General features: G+C 37.6%; 1 protein-coding gene across 1 annotated transcript in view; it reads right to left on the bottom strand.

Annotated features, from left to right (window-relative positions):
• CWH43 (cell wall biogenesis 43 C-terminal homolog) overlaps positions 1-15,938 on the bottom strand; it is a 95,811-nt gene that overhangs the window by 538 nt on the left and 79,335 nt on the right. The gene's annotated exons all lie outside the window — the stretch shown is intronic.

Genomic DNA, 15,938 nt, shown 5'->3' with positions numbered 1-15,938 from the left:
TGTTTATATGAAAGGGGTCATGAAACCTGAAATGTTATTCATGTTACATTTATGCATATAAAAATCTATTTTGGCAGAACTTCTAAATTTTCTACATGTGTTAATGTGCTGCAGATTAGTTCTTTACTTTGCACATGAATAACTAATTAATTACACAGCTCTGGTTGATATGATAGAATACAAAAGACACTAGGAAGAAAGCTAAGACTTGCACATAAGAGACCACTTCCTTCCTTTTCTTCATAAGCAACCACTATATCTAACCTCTGTCATGTAAAAGACAGGAGATCTGCTTCCTTTGTCATCTTCAAAGAATAATAATAAGGAATATAAAATTTAACATAACCTTTGATTCTGCTATTTCACATCTAAAGCTAGACCCTAAGGAAGTAATCAAGATTATGCTCAAATAGATAAGAAGTCCTTAGAAGACTTTTTATAATAATAAAATAATAAATATGGAAAAATAACAAAATTGATTAGCTAAATTTTGGTGCATCCATACAATGAAATATTATGCAATCATTAAAAAATATTTGAAGAAGAATACTTTATTTCAGAATGAAGTTCATAATATACTAGTTGGATGAAATAATCAGATTAGCAAATAGAACAAAAACACACATGTACACACAGATATACATACATACATATATGTGTCATACATTTACAAAGGTGGGATAATTGTGTGATGTATAGATATATACAAGAGTGATGTCAGCAAGATGATAAAATGGGACTTTCCAGTGCTTTTCCTTGTAGAAACATCCATTTGAACAACTATCCATGCACAAAAATATCTTCACAAGAGTTAAAGATTTCAGATGAGAGAGTATAGCACTTGAATGTGTTACAGAAATAAGAAAAGGCTCATTGAGAAGGGTAGGAAGGACAACTTCACATTACTTTTATCACTCCTCCCCCAAGACTAGGTAGCACAGTAAGTAGAGAGATAGATACTCTCTTCACGGGCTGAAAGGAGCGAAGTAAGCACCCAACTTTGCCACAGACCCCAGCACCAAGTCCAGGCCAATGAACATCAGCACCAGGCTGGCACCCACAGAACAAGTTTCCAGGCCAACCTAAACACGAGGCCATCCCCAACAACCCCAGGCCCTAAACTGGCCCTAGCAAATTCAGGCTCCAGGCCCACCCAAGGCTCCAGACTGGCACCAGTGCCAGGACACCCCGAAAATCCCCAGACTCCAGGCTAGAACACGTGGACCTAGCCTTTAGGCCTGCCGCAGCTCCCGACCAACTCTGTGGTCCCTGACTCCAGTGCCCATGGACCTGGCCTCTAGAGCAATACCCACAGTCCCAGCCTCCAAGCCTACCCCAGTGCTAGGCTGGCCCCTATGCAACCAGCTCCAGGCCACCCTACATAACCCCAGGCACCAGGTTAGCATTGCCAGTTCCAGGCTCCAGACTGGGCCCTGTGAACCCAGGCTCTAACGCACTGCAGCTCCAGACCAGTCCCTGCAGCCCCAGGTAACAGAATCTAGGCCAGCTCCAGCAATTCCAGAGTACAGGCCCGCCATAGGAGACCCCAGCACTGGTTCAACATAGGAGGCCCAGGCTTCATGGGCCCAAGTTCCAGGTCTATCCCAATGCACACAGGCACCAGGCTCATTTCAACACCAGGGTGGCTCCTGCAGACTCAGGATCAAGGCCTAACCCCACATACCTACTCCTGGAATCAGGTTGGCTGTCATGGACCCAGAATTCAAGTCCAGTCCCTATTGACACAGGCTCCGGGCCCATCCCAATGGACCCCAGCACCAGACTGACCCCATAGACCCAGACACAAGGCCTATCCACTTGCTAACCCAGGCACCAAACAAGTCTGCCCAAGAACTCTAGCATAAGTCCATGCATGAGCCCAGCTAGATAGCCCACTGAGAATCTTTGGACCAGCCAACTGGTAAACGCTTTCCCTGCCAAAGCCAATCTGTAAAGAGTAGAAGAAGTACCCACTTTTTCAAATGTCCAGAAACCAGAGCATGTCCACAAGGATCACAAATAATCAAGGAAACATGATACCACCAAAATAACAAATAAAGCACAAGTAACTGATGCTAATTAAAAACTGACTAATAAAAAATTCAAAATAATCATCTTGAAGCACCAATAAAAGACAGAGAGCCAAATCATGAGTGAACTCCCAGTCACAATTGCTTCAAAGAGAATAAAACACCTAGGAATCCAACTAACAGGGGATGTGAAGGACCTCTTCAAGGAGAACTACAAACCACTGCTCAATGAAATAAAAGAAGACACAAACAAATGGAAGAACACTCCATGCCCATGGATAGGAAGAATCAATATCGTGAAAATGGGCATACTGCCAAAGGTAATTTATAGATTCAGTGCTATCCCCATTAAGCTACCAATGACTTTCTTCACAGAATTGGAAAAAAACTACTTTAAACTTCATATGGAACCAAAAAAGAGTCTGCATTACCAAGAAAACCCTAAGTCAAAAGGACAAAGCTGGAGGCATCACGCTACCTGACTTCAAACTGTACTACAAGGCTACCCTAACCAAAACAGCATGGTACTGGTACCAACACAGACATATTGACCAAGGGAACAGAACAGAGGACTCAGAAACGATACCACACATCTACAACCAACTGATCTTTGACAAACCTGACAAAAACAAGAAATGGGGAAAGGATTCCCTATTTAATAAATGGTGCTGGGAAAACTGGTTAGCCATAAGTAGAAAGCTGAAACTGGATCCCTTCCTTACACCTTATACAAAAATTAATTCAAGATGGATTAAAGACTTAAATGTTAACCCTAAAACCATAAACACCATAGAAGAAAACCTAGGCAATACCATTCAGGACATAGGCATGGGCAAGGACTTCATGTTTAAAACACCAAAAGCAATGGCAAGAAAGGCCAAAATTGACAAATGGGATCTAATTAAACTAAAGAGCTTCTGCACAGCAAAAGAAACTACCATCAGAGTGAACAGATAACCTCCAGAATGGGAGAAAATTTTTGCAATCTACTCATCTGACAAAGGGCTAATATCCAGAACCTACAAAGAACTCAAACAAATTCACAAGAAAAAAAACAAACAACCCCATCAAAAATTGGGCAAAGGATATGAACAGACATTTCTCAAAAGAAGACATTTATGCAACCAACAGACATGAAAAATTGCTCATCATCACTAGCCATCAGAGAAATGCAAATCAAAACCACAATGAGATACCATTCATGCCAGTGAGAATGGCAATCATTAAAAAGTCAGGAAACAACAGGTGCTGGAGAGGATGTGGAGAAATAGGAACACTTTTACACTGTTGGCAGGACTGTATACTAGTTCAATCATTGTGGAAAACAGTGTGGCGATTCCTCAAGGATCTAGAACTAGAAATACCATTTGACCCAGCCATCCCATTACTGGGATTTATAACCCAAAGGATTATAAATCATGCTGCTATAAAGACACATGCACAGGTATGCTTATTACAGCATTATTCACAATAGCAAAGACTTGGAACTAACCCGAATGTCCATCAATGACAGACTGGATTAAGAAAATGTGGCACATATACACCATGGAATACTATGCAGCCATAAAAAAGGATGAGTTCGTGTCCTTTGTAGGGACATGGATGCAGCTGGAAACCATCATTATCGGCAAACTTTCACAAGATCAGAAAACCAAACACTGCATGTTCTCACTCGTAGGTGGGAATTGAACAATGAGAACACTTGGGCACAGGAAGGGGAACATCACACACTGGGGCCTGTCGTGGGTTGGGGCAGGGATAGCATTAGGAGATATACCTAATGTAATTGATGAGTTAATGGGTGCAGCACACCAACATGGCACATGTGCACATATGTAACAAACCTGCACATTGTGCACATGTACCCTAGAACATAAAGTGTAATAAAAACAAAATAAAATAGTAATCATCTTGAAGCTAAGTGAGCTACAAGTGAACACAGATAGACAACTAAACAAAATAAGAAAAAGAGTACAGGAACTGAATGAGAAGTTCAATAAAGAGATAGAAATCATAAAAAAGAACCAAACAGAAATTCTAGAGCTAAGAAACATCATAACTAAACTGAAAAGTTTAATGAAGAGATTCAACAACAGACTCAACCAAGCAGAAGAATCAGAGAGCTCAAAGTATGGTCATTCAAAATTACCCAACCAGAGTAACAGAAAAAAGAGTGAAAAAGTGAAGATAGCCTACAGAAATTATAGGTCATCATTAAGTAAACCAATATGCCTTATTGGTGTTCCAGAAGAAGCAGAGAAAGAAGGAAATAGGGGAAGAAATCTTATTTAAAGAAAAGCAGCTGAATACTTTCCAAATTTGGATAGGAAGATTAACATGCAGATCCATGAAGCCCAAAGCACCCCCACATATATTAAATATAATGAGATTGCCACCAAGACACGTTATAATCAAATTTTTTAAAATCGAAGACAAAAAGAAAATTTTGCAAGCAGCAAGAGAAAAACAAAGAGAAAAAACATTCAAAGGAACCCCTATAAGATTATCAGTGTATTTCTCAGTAGAAACCTTGCAGGTCAAAAGAAATTGAGATGATGTATTCAAAGTGCTAAAAGAAAACAAGAATTCTACCAACCAATAATTCTATATAGCAAGGCTGTCCTTCAGGGACAAGGAGAGATAAGGACTTTCCCAAAGAGACAAAAGCTGCAGGAGTTCATCATCATTAGACACACCCTGTGAGAAATGCTAATGGGAGTTTTTCAAGCTGAAATGAAAGGACATTTACAATGTGAAAGTGTAAAACTTATTGTAAAGTTAACAATATAGTCAAATTCAGAAAACATTAATACTTTAATACTTATGCAGCATCATTTTAAACTCTAGTGTAAAAGTTCAAAGACAGAAGTATTAACATAACTACAAAAATTTGTTAATGGGTACATGATATATAAAATACATGAATTGTGACATCAATAACATAAAATGTAGTGGGAGGAAAAGCTAAATCTCAGAGTTTTTATATGCAGCAGACAAAGTTGTTTCCAGCTGAAAATAAATAATTATGTTTTATGTAAGACTCATGGTATCTACAAATATAAAACCTATGGTAGATACACAGAAGATAAAGAGAAAGCAATTAAAGCATACTATTACCAAAAAATCATCGAATCATAAGGGAAAAGAGTAAGAATAGAATGAAGGAACTGTAAAACAGTCAGAAAACAATTCTTTAAATGGCAATACTAAGTCTTTAACTATCAATAATTACTTTAAATGTAAATGGATTAAATTCTCTAATCAAAAGACAGAGTGGCTAAGTGGATTTAAAAGAATAAATTATAAGAAATTGCTGCCTATAAAAAAACTCACTTTAGCTTGAAGGATATACATAGACTGAAAGTAAAGGTTTGGAAAGATATTCCATGCAAATGATAACCAAAAGTGATGAGGGGTGGCTCTACTTAGACAAACTAGACTTTAAGTCAAAAACTGCCAGAGGAGACAAAGTAGGTCATTGTACTAAAGGGCTCAATTCATCAATATAATATAATAATTATAAATATATGTGCACCCACCATCAGAGCACCTAAATATATAAAGAAAATATTAACAGAACTGAAGGGAGAACTAGACAGCAATACAATGGTAGTAGGGGACTTCAATAACCCACTTCCAACAATGGATAAATCATCCAAATAGAAAATCAACAAGGAAACAGTAGACTTGAACAACATTATAGACCAAATCGACCTAACATATAGAGAGAGCATTTCATCCAACAGCAGCAGCATATACATTCTTTTCAGGTGCAAGTGAAAGGAAAATAAATCTTGTGGCCCCAAAATCACTAAGCTAGAGGGAAAAGTCAAGCTGAGATCCACTTAGGGCAAACCTGCCTCCCATTCTATTCAAAGTCATCCCTCTGCTCACAGAGATAAATGCATATCTGACTGCCTCTTTTGCAGAGGCTAATCAGAAACTCAAAAGAATGCAACCATTTGTCTCTTATCGATGACCTGAAAGCCTCCTCCCTGCTTCGAGATGTCCTGCCTTTGCTTCCAGTTGTCCTGCCATCCTGGACTGAACCAATGTTCATCTTACATATGTTGATTGATATCTCATGTCTCCCTAAAATACATAAAACCTAGCTGTGCTCTGACCACATTGGGCACATATCTTCAGGACCTCCTGAGGCTGTGTAACAGGTGTGCATCCATAACTTTGGCAAAATAAACTTCCTAAATTGACTGAGACCTGTCTCAGACTTTGGGGGTTCATAAATGCATGGAACATTCTCCAGGACAAGACTTATGTTAGGCCACAAAACAAGCCTTAACAAGTTCTAGAATACTGAAATCATTTTGAGTATCCTTTCCAACAACAATAGTTAAATTACAAATCAATAACAGGAGGAAAATTGGAAAATTCACAAATATGTAGAAATTAAACAACACTTTCCTAAACAGATAATGGATCAAAGAAGAAATCAAAAGGAAAAATTTAAATTTTGTTGAGATAAATAAAAATGGAAACACAATGTACCCAAACTTATGGGACATAGCAAACACAATTTTAAAAGGGAAATTTTGTAGCAATAAACACCTACATTATGAAAAAATAAAGACATCAAACAACCTAACTTTATACCTGTGGGAGTAGAAAAAGAACAAGGCCCAAAGTCAACAAAAGAAAGGAAAATAATAAATATCAGAGCAAAAATAATGAAATAGAGGATAGAAAACTTAAAAAATGTCTATGAAACTAAGAGTTGTTTTTTTGAAAAGATAAAATGGACAAACTGTTAGCTGGACTTACTAAGAAAGAGAGAAAAATCAAATTAATAAAATTATAAATCAGTGTGGAAATGTTAAACTGATACCACAGAAACACAAATAATCATAAGTGACTACTATGAGCAATAATACGCCAAAAAATTGGATAGCCTAAAAGAAAGAAATGGACCAGTTCATAGCAACAATCTACCAAGACTGACAGATGAAGAAATTCAAAATCTGGATAGTTCAATAATGCATAAGGAAATTGCATCAGTAATCAAAAACCTCCTCAAAAGCAAAAAGCCCAGATCCAATGGCCTCACTGGTGAATTCTACAAAACATCTAAAGAAAAATTAGGCCAAGTATGGTGGCTCATGCCTGTAATCCCAGCACTTTGAGAGGCCAAGGCAGGCAGATCACCTGAGGTGAGGAGTTTGAGACCAGCCTGGCCAATATGGTGAAACCCTATCTCTACTAAAAGTACAAAAATTAGCTGGGCATGGTGGCAGGTGCCTATAATCCCAGCTACTGAGGAGGCTGAGGCAGGAGAATTGCTTGAACCGGGGAGGCAGAGGTTGCAGTAAGCTGAGATCATGCCATTGCATTCCAGCATGGGTGACAAGAGTGAGACTCAAAAAAAAAAAAAAGAAGAAGAAGAAAAGAAGAAAGAAAAATTAATTCCCATCCTTCTCAACTCTTTCATAATTGAAGAGGAGGGAACACTTGCAAATTCAGTTTATGAGGCCATTATTAGCCTGTTACCAAAGCCAGACAAGGATGCTACAAGAAAAGCAAATTATAGGCCAATATCACTAATGAACACACATGTAGAAAATCCTCAACAAAATGCTAGCAAACTGAATTCAACAGTATATTAAAAGGATCATACACCATGATCAAGGGGAATTTATCCTTAGGATGCAATGATAGTTAAATATATGCAAACCAATAGATATGATACAATGTATTAACAGGGTAAAAGACAAAAATCATGTGATCATCTCAATAGATGCAGAAAAAGCATCTGAAAATTTGAACTTTTCATGATAAAAACTCTCAACAAATTAGGCATAGCAGAAATAGACCTCATCATAACAAAGGCCATATATGACAACCCACAGGTAACATCAATACCCAGTGATTAAAAGTTGAAAGCTTTTACTCTGGGATCAGGATCAAGACAAGGATGCCCACTCTCAGCACTTCTATTCAACATAGTACTGAAAGTCCTAGCTAGAGCAATTAAGCAAGTAAAAGAAATAAAATACATCTAAATTGGAAAGGAAAAATTTAAATTGTCCCTATTTGCAGATGACAAGAATATATATACCTAAAAACTCCACTGAAAAACTGTTAGAATTAATAAATTCAGTAAATTTGCAGGATAAAAGATCAGCTTATAAAAATCAGTAGCATTTCTATATACTACCAATGAACTATCGGAAAAAGAAATCAAGAAAACAATCCCATTTACAATAGCATCAAAAAATACTTAGGAATAAATTTAACCAAGGAGGTAAAATACCTGTACACTGAAAACCATAAAATAATGATGGAAGAAATTTAAGAGCACAAATTAATGGAAACATATCTTGTGTTCATGAACTGGAATAATCAATATTGTTAAAATATTCATACTACCCAAAGCAATCTGCAGATTCAAAGTAATCCTTATCAAAATTCCAATGACATTTTTCACAGGAATAGAAAAATCAACCCTAAAATTTGTATAAGACCACAAAACACCTCAGGTAGCCTAAGCAATCATAAGCAAAAAGAACAAAGCTGAGGGCATCACACTATCAGATTCCAAAATACACAACAAACCTGTAGTAATTAAAACAGCATGGTACTGGCATAAAAACAGATGTATAGATCAATAGAACAGAATAGAGAGCCTAGAAATAAATCCACACATTTACAGTCAATTGATCTTTGACAAAGGTACCCCAAACACACAATGAGGAAAGGACAACTTTCTCAATAAGCAGTGGTGGGGGAACTGGGTATCCACATGCAGAAGAATGAAATCGGACTCTTACCTCATGCCATATACAAAAATCAACTCAAAATAGATTAAAGATTTTGGGACTTGAAACTGTGAAACTGCTAGAAGAAAACATCAAGAAAAATTTCTGACATTGGTCTGGGCAATGATTTTTTTAATATGATCCTTAAAGCAAAGGAAACAATAGCAAAAATAGACAAATGGGATTGTATCAAACTAATAGCTTCTATATAGCAAAGAAAACAATCAACAGAGTGAAGATACAACCTACAGAATGAGAGAATATATTTACAAACCATATATATGTTGAGTATTCTTTATCCAAAATCACTGGAACCAGAAGTATTTCAGATTTTGGATTCATTTTTTGGAATATTTGTATTACACTTACTGTTTGAGCATCCCAAATCCAAAAGTACAAAATCTGAAATGCCCCAAGCATTTCCTTTGAGCACTGTGTCCGTGCTCAAAAAGTTTTGAATTTTGGAGCATTCTGAATTTTGGATTTTTTTACTTGAGATGTTCAACCTATATCTAATACATGGCTAATATCTAAAATATATAAGGAACTCAAAAATCTTAATAGCAAGAAAACAAACATGGATAAATATTTCTCAAAAGAAGACATCCAAGTATCCAGCTAGTATGTGAATAAATGCTCATCACTAATCAGGGAAACACAAATTAAAAGCACAACGAGACATCACCTCACACATGTTAAAACGGCTAGTACCAGAAAGGCAAGACAGCAAATGTTGGCAGGAGATGTACAGCAAAAGGAACCCTTGTTCACTGTTGTGGGGAATGCAAATTAGTATAGCCATTATGGAAAACATTACAAAAGTTCCTTTAAAAATTTAAAATAGAACTACCATATGATCCAACAATCCCACTTCTTGGTATATATCCAAATGAAAGAAATTAGTATTGAAGAAATATCTGTACTCCCACATTCACTGCAGCATTTTTCACTGGAGTCAAGAAATATAATCAACCTAAGTGTCCATTGACAGATGAATGGATAAAGAAAATGCAGCTATACACAAACATGTGTATGTATGGAATAGTATTCAGCCTGAAAAGAGGAAATCTTGTCATTTGTAACAACATGGATGAACCTAGAGGACATCATGCTAAGTGAAATAATCCAGACCCAGAAAGGCAAATACGTCATGATCTCATTTATATGTAAAATTTGAAAAAAATTGAACTCGTGGAAGCAAAGAGTAGAATGGTGGTTGCCAGGGGCTGGGGGAGATGAGGGTTGAGAAGATGTTGGTGAAATGATACAAAGTTTCAATTTGACAGGATGAAAAATTTCTGGAGATCTATTGTAAAGCATTGTGACTGTAGTTAATAATAATGTATTGTATATTTGAAAATTGCTATGAGAGTAGATCTTAAATACTCTCATCACAGTTTTAAAATTAAGACATGCCTTCTACTTATGCCTTTGTTATTTTCATAATTAAACTGAGTGAGAAAGCAAATCTAGCTCCCTTCACAGTTGGTTTGGATCAATCTGCCATTGTGGTTAGCCAAAAATATTTTATTTGGATTTCTCTGCACTCCTGCTACATAAAGAATAATGACACAAGAAAATCCTTTCCTTCCCTGATTTTCTAGCTTCAAGAAACCATCTCAATAAGCAAAAGGAGGGAATCCTTCTATTTTACTTCTACCATTACTAGTGCAAATTCTAATGTTGCTTTTGCAGCTACTGTTAAACCACAAGCATTCACTATGCACTATTCTAACAACTTTTTGTGCCATGCATGCTTCATATAGCCTTAGGAGGTAACCACTACTATTTTTCCCATTTTTAGATGAGGCACTTGAGGCTCAGAGAGGTTAAGCAACTGGCCCACAGTTACCCAGCTGTTCACTGGCAAGAGTGAGGATTTGAGCCAGACAAATGACCCCAGGGCCCAGGCTTTTCCTAGTCACATTACACTTACACAGGGTAAGATCAATACAGGAATTGGAACAAATTGAGACTTGGTGATAATTCTCCTCATATTCATCACCTACACTTTGGTACAATTTTTTCTTCTTGTAAGGAGGGACAAGGAAGAAAAAGAGAATGGAGAAATTTCTTTCTTCCCCCAACAAAATGAGAAATGTCTATAGCTATTAGCTGGCAAAAGTGATAGAAATGTCAAATAATAATAATGTACATGATATGTTCTGTGTTTGACTTTATGTAGAAGTTTCCTCTCACTATCCAGTCATGGGGGAGAAAAGAGCACATACTCCATCTCGTATGTTTTGCTGCAAATAGATTTCTCTTCTAAAAACAAAACAAGGCCAGGCATGGTGACTCACATCTGTAACCCCAGCACTTTGGGAGGCCAAGGCAGGTGGGTCACCTGAGGTCAGGAGTTTGAGACCAGCCTGACCAATATGGTGAAACTCTGTCTCTACTAAAAATACAAAAATTAGCCAGCCATCAGGGCATGAACCTGTAGTCTTAGCTACTTAGGAGGCTGAGACAGAAGAATTGCTTTAACCCAGGAGACAGAGGTGGCAGTGAGCTGAGATCGCGCCACTGCACTCCAGCCTGGGTGACAGAGCAAGACTCCATCTCAAAAAATATATAAATATATATTTCACATGGTAATGAATTTTTCACATGCAATGTAAATGAATTATCCATGATCCATAGTCTCAATCCTAACTGCACATTAAAATAAACTGAAAATAATTTTTTAAATCCCAAAGCCCAGGTACCACCCCAGGAGGTCCTGATAAATTGGTCTGGGGTTGGTCCCAGGCAGTGGTATTTTTTTTAATTAATAATTATTTTTTGCTGCTTATTTTATTTTATTCTATTTTTTATTATAATTTAAGTTCTAGGGTATATGTGCACAACATGCAGGTTTGTTACGTATGTATCCATGTGCCATGTTGGTGTCTTGCACCCATTAATTTGTCATTTACATTAGGTATATCTCCTAATGTTACCCCTCCCCCCTCCCCCCACCCCTCGACAGGAACGAGTGTGTGATGTTCCCCTTCCTGTGTCCAGGTGTTCTCATTGTTCAATTCCTACCTATGAGTGAGAACATGCTGTGTTTGGTTATTTGTCCTTGCAAGAGTTTGCTGAGAATGACGGTTTCCAGCTGCATCCATGTCCCTACAAAGGACATGAACTCATCCTTTTTTCTGACTGCATAGTATTCCATGGTGTATATGTGCCACATTTTCTTAATCCAGTCTGTCATTGATGGACATTTGGGTTGGTTCCAAGTCTTTGCTATTGTGAATAGTGACACAATAAACATGCCTGTGCATATGTCTTTATAGCAGCACGATTTATAATACTTTGGGTATATATGCAGTAATGGGATGGCTGGGTCAAATGGTATTTCTAGTTCTAGATCCTTGAGGAATTGCCACACTGTTTTCCACAATGGTTGAACTAGTTTACAGTCCCACCAGCAGTGTAAAACAGTTCCTATTTCTCCACATCCTCTCCAGCACCTGTTGTTTCCTAATTTTTTAATGATTGCCATTCTCACTGGTGTGAGATGGTATCTCATTGTGGTTTTGATTCGCATTTCTCTGATGGCCAGTGATGATGAGCATTTTTTCATGTGTCTGTTGGCTGTATGAATGTCTTCTTTTGAGAAATGTCTGTTCATATCCTTTGCCCAATTTTTGATGGGGTTGTTTGTTTTTTTCTTGTGAATTTGTTTGAGTTCTTCGTAGATTCTGGATATTAGCCCTTTGTCAGATGAGTAGATTGCAAAAATTTTCTCCCATTCTGGAGGTTACCTGTTCACTCTGATGGTAGTTTCTTTTGCTGTGCAGAAGCTCTTTAGTTTAATTAGATCCCATTTGTCAATTTTGGCTTTTGTTGCCATTGCTTTTGGTGTTTTAAACATGAAGTCCTTGCCCATGCCTATGTCCTGAATGGTATTGCCTAGGTTTTCTTCTATGGTTTTTATGGTTTTAGGGCTAACATTTAAGTCTTTAATCCATCTTGAATTAATTTTTGTATAAGGTGTAAGGAAGCAATGCAGTTTCAGCTTTCGACTTATGGCTAACCAGTTTTCCCAGCACCATTTATTAAATAGGGAATCCTTTCCCCATTTCTTGTTTTTGTCAGATTTGTCAAAGATCAGATGGTTGTAGATGTGTGGTATTATTTCTGAGTCCTCTGTTCTGTTCCCTTGGTCAATATGTCTGTGTTGGTACCAGTACCATGCTGTTTTGGTTAGGGTAGCCTTGTAGTACAGTTTGAAGTCAGGTAGCATGATGCCTCCTGTTCTGTTCTTTTGGCTTAGGATTCTCTGGGCTCTTTTTTGGTTTCATATGAACTTTAAGTTAGTTTTTTCCAATTCTGTGAAGAAAGTCATTGGTGGCTTGATGGGGATAGCATTGAATTTATAAATTACCTTGGGCAGTATGGCCATTTTCATATTGACTCTTCCTATTCATGAGCATGGAATGTTTTTCCATTTGTTTGTGTCCTCCTGTATTTCGTTGAGCAGTGGTTTGTAGTTCTCCTTGAAGAAGTCCTTCACGTCCCTTGTAAGTTGGATTCCTAGGCATTTTATTCTCTTTGAAGCAATTGTGAATGGGAGTTCATGCATGATTTGGATCTCTGTTTGTCTGTAATTAGTGTAAGAGAATGCTTGTGATTTTTGCACATTGATTTTGTATCCTGAGACTTTGCTGAACTTGCTTATTAGCTTAAGGAGATTTTGGGCTGAGACAATGGGTTTTCTAAATATACAATCATGTCATCTGCAAACAGGGACAATTTGACTTCCTCTTTTCCTAATTGAATACCGTTTATTTCTTTCTCCTGCCTGATTGCCCTGGCCAGAACTTCCAACACTATGTTGAATAGGAGTAATGAGGGAGGGCATCCCTGTCCTATGCCCATTTTCAAAGAGAATGCTTCCAGTTTTTGCCCATTCCGTATGATATTGGCTGTGGGTTTGTCATAAATAGTTCTTATCATTTTGAGATATGTCCCATCAATACCTCGTTTATTGAGGGTCTTCAGCATGAAGCACTGTTGAATTTTGTCAAAGGCCTTTTCAGTATCTATTAAGATAATCACGTGGCTTTTGTCTTTGGTTCTGTTTATATGCTAGATTACTTTTATTGATTTCGTATGTTGAACCAGCCTTGCATCCTAGGGATGAAGCCCATTTGATCATGGTGGACAAGCTTTTTGATGTGCTGCTGGATTCGCTTTGCCAGTGTTTTATTGAGGATTTTTGCATCGATGTTCATCAGGGATATTGGTCTAAAATTCTCTTTTTTTGTTGTGTCTCTGCCAGGCTTTGGTATCAGCATGATGCTGGCCTCATGAAATAAGTTAGGGAGGATTCCCTCTTTTTGTATTGATTGGAATAATTTCAGAAGAAATGGTGCCAGCTCCTCCTTGTACCTCTGGTAGAATTCAGCTGTGAATCCATCTGGTCCTGGACTGTTTTTGTTGGTAGGCTATTAATTATTGCCTCAATTTCAGAGCCTGTTATTACTCTATCGAGAGATTCAACTTCTTCCTGGTTTAGTCTTGGGAGGGTGTATGTGTCCAGGAATTTATCCATTTCTTCTACATTTTCTAGTTTATTTGTGAAGAGGTACTTACAGTATTCTCTGATAGTAGTTTGTATTTCTGTGGGATTGGTTGTGATATCCCCTTTATCATTTTTTATTGCATCTATTTGATTCTTCTCTTTTCTTCTCTATTAGTTTTACTAGTGGTCTATCAATCTTTTTTTATTTGATAGATTTTTTTTGAAGATTCGCATTTCTTTTTACTATCTTTTTTTTATTATTACAGTGTAAGTTTTAGGGTACATGTGCACAATGTGCAGGTTTGTTACATATGTATATTTGTGCCATGTTGGTGTGCTGCACCCATAAACTCATCAGCACCCATCGAATCGTCATTTATATCAGGTATAACTCCCAATGCCTTCCCTCCCCCTGCCTCCCTCCCCATAATAGGCCCCGGTGTGTGATGTTCCCCTTCCAGAGTCCAAGTGATCTCATTGTTCAATTCCCACCCATGAGTGAGAACATGCGGTGTTTGGTTTTCTGTTCTTGTGATAGTTTGCTGGGAATGATGGTTTCCAGCTGCATCCATGTCCCTACAAAGGACACGAACTCATCCTTTTTTATTGCTGCATAGTATTCCATGGTGTATATGTGCCACATTTTCTTAATCCAGTCTGTCACTGATGGACATTTGGGTTGATTCCAAGTCCTTACTATTGTGAATAGTGCCACAATAAACATGCCTGTGCATGTGTCTTTATAGCAGCATGATTTATAATCATTTGGGTATATCCCCAGTAATGGGATGGCTGGGTCATATGGTATTTCTAGTTCTAGATCCTTGAGGAATCGCCACACTGTTTTCCACAATGGTTTAACCAGTTTACAATCCCACCAACAGTGTAAAAGTGTTCCTATTTCTCCACATCCTCTCCAGCACTATTGTTTCCTGACCTTTTAAGGATTGCCATTCTAACTGGTGTGAGATGGTATCTCATTGTGGTTTTGATTTGCATTTCTCTGATGGCCAGTGATGATGACTATCTTTTCATGTGCCTGTTGGATGTATGCATGTCTTCTTTTGAGAAATGTCTGTTCATATCCTTTGCCCACATTTTGATGGGGTTGTTTGCTATTTTATTGTAAATTTGATTGAGTTCTTTGTAGGTTCTGGATATTAGCCCTTTGTCAGATGAGTAGATTGCAAAAGTTTTCTCCCATTCTGCTGGTTGCCTGTTCACTCTGATGGTAGTTACTTTCACTGTGCAGAAGCTCTTTAGTTTAATTACATCCCATTTGTCAATTTTGGCTTTTGTTGCCATTGCTTTTGGTGTTTTAGACATGAAGTCCTTGCCCATGCCTATGTCCTGAATGGTATTACCTAGGTTTTCTTCTAGGGTTTTTATGGTTTTAGGTCTAACATTTAAGTCTCTAATCCATCTTGAATTAATTTTCATATCAGGAGTAAGGAAAGCATCCAGTTTCAGCTTTCGACTTATGGCTAGTCAATTTTCCCAGCACCATTTATTAAATAGTGAATCGTTTCCCCGTTTCTTGATTTTCTCAGGTTTGTCAAAGATCAAATGACTGTAGATGTGTGGTATTATTTCTGAGGGCTCTGTTCTGTTCCATTCGTC

The sequence above is a fragment of the Papio anubis genome, chromosome 3 (genome assembly GCF_008728515.1).
Source record: "Papio anubis isolate 15944 chromosome 3, Panubis1.0, whole genome shotgun sequence".
Lineage (NCBI taxonomy): Eukaryota > Metazoa > Chordata > Mammalia > Primates > Cercopithecidae > Papio > Papio anubis.
Note: the sequence above shows the minus strand (reverse complement) of the source record. Positions and strands in the feature narration are given on the sequence as shown.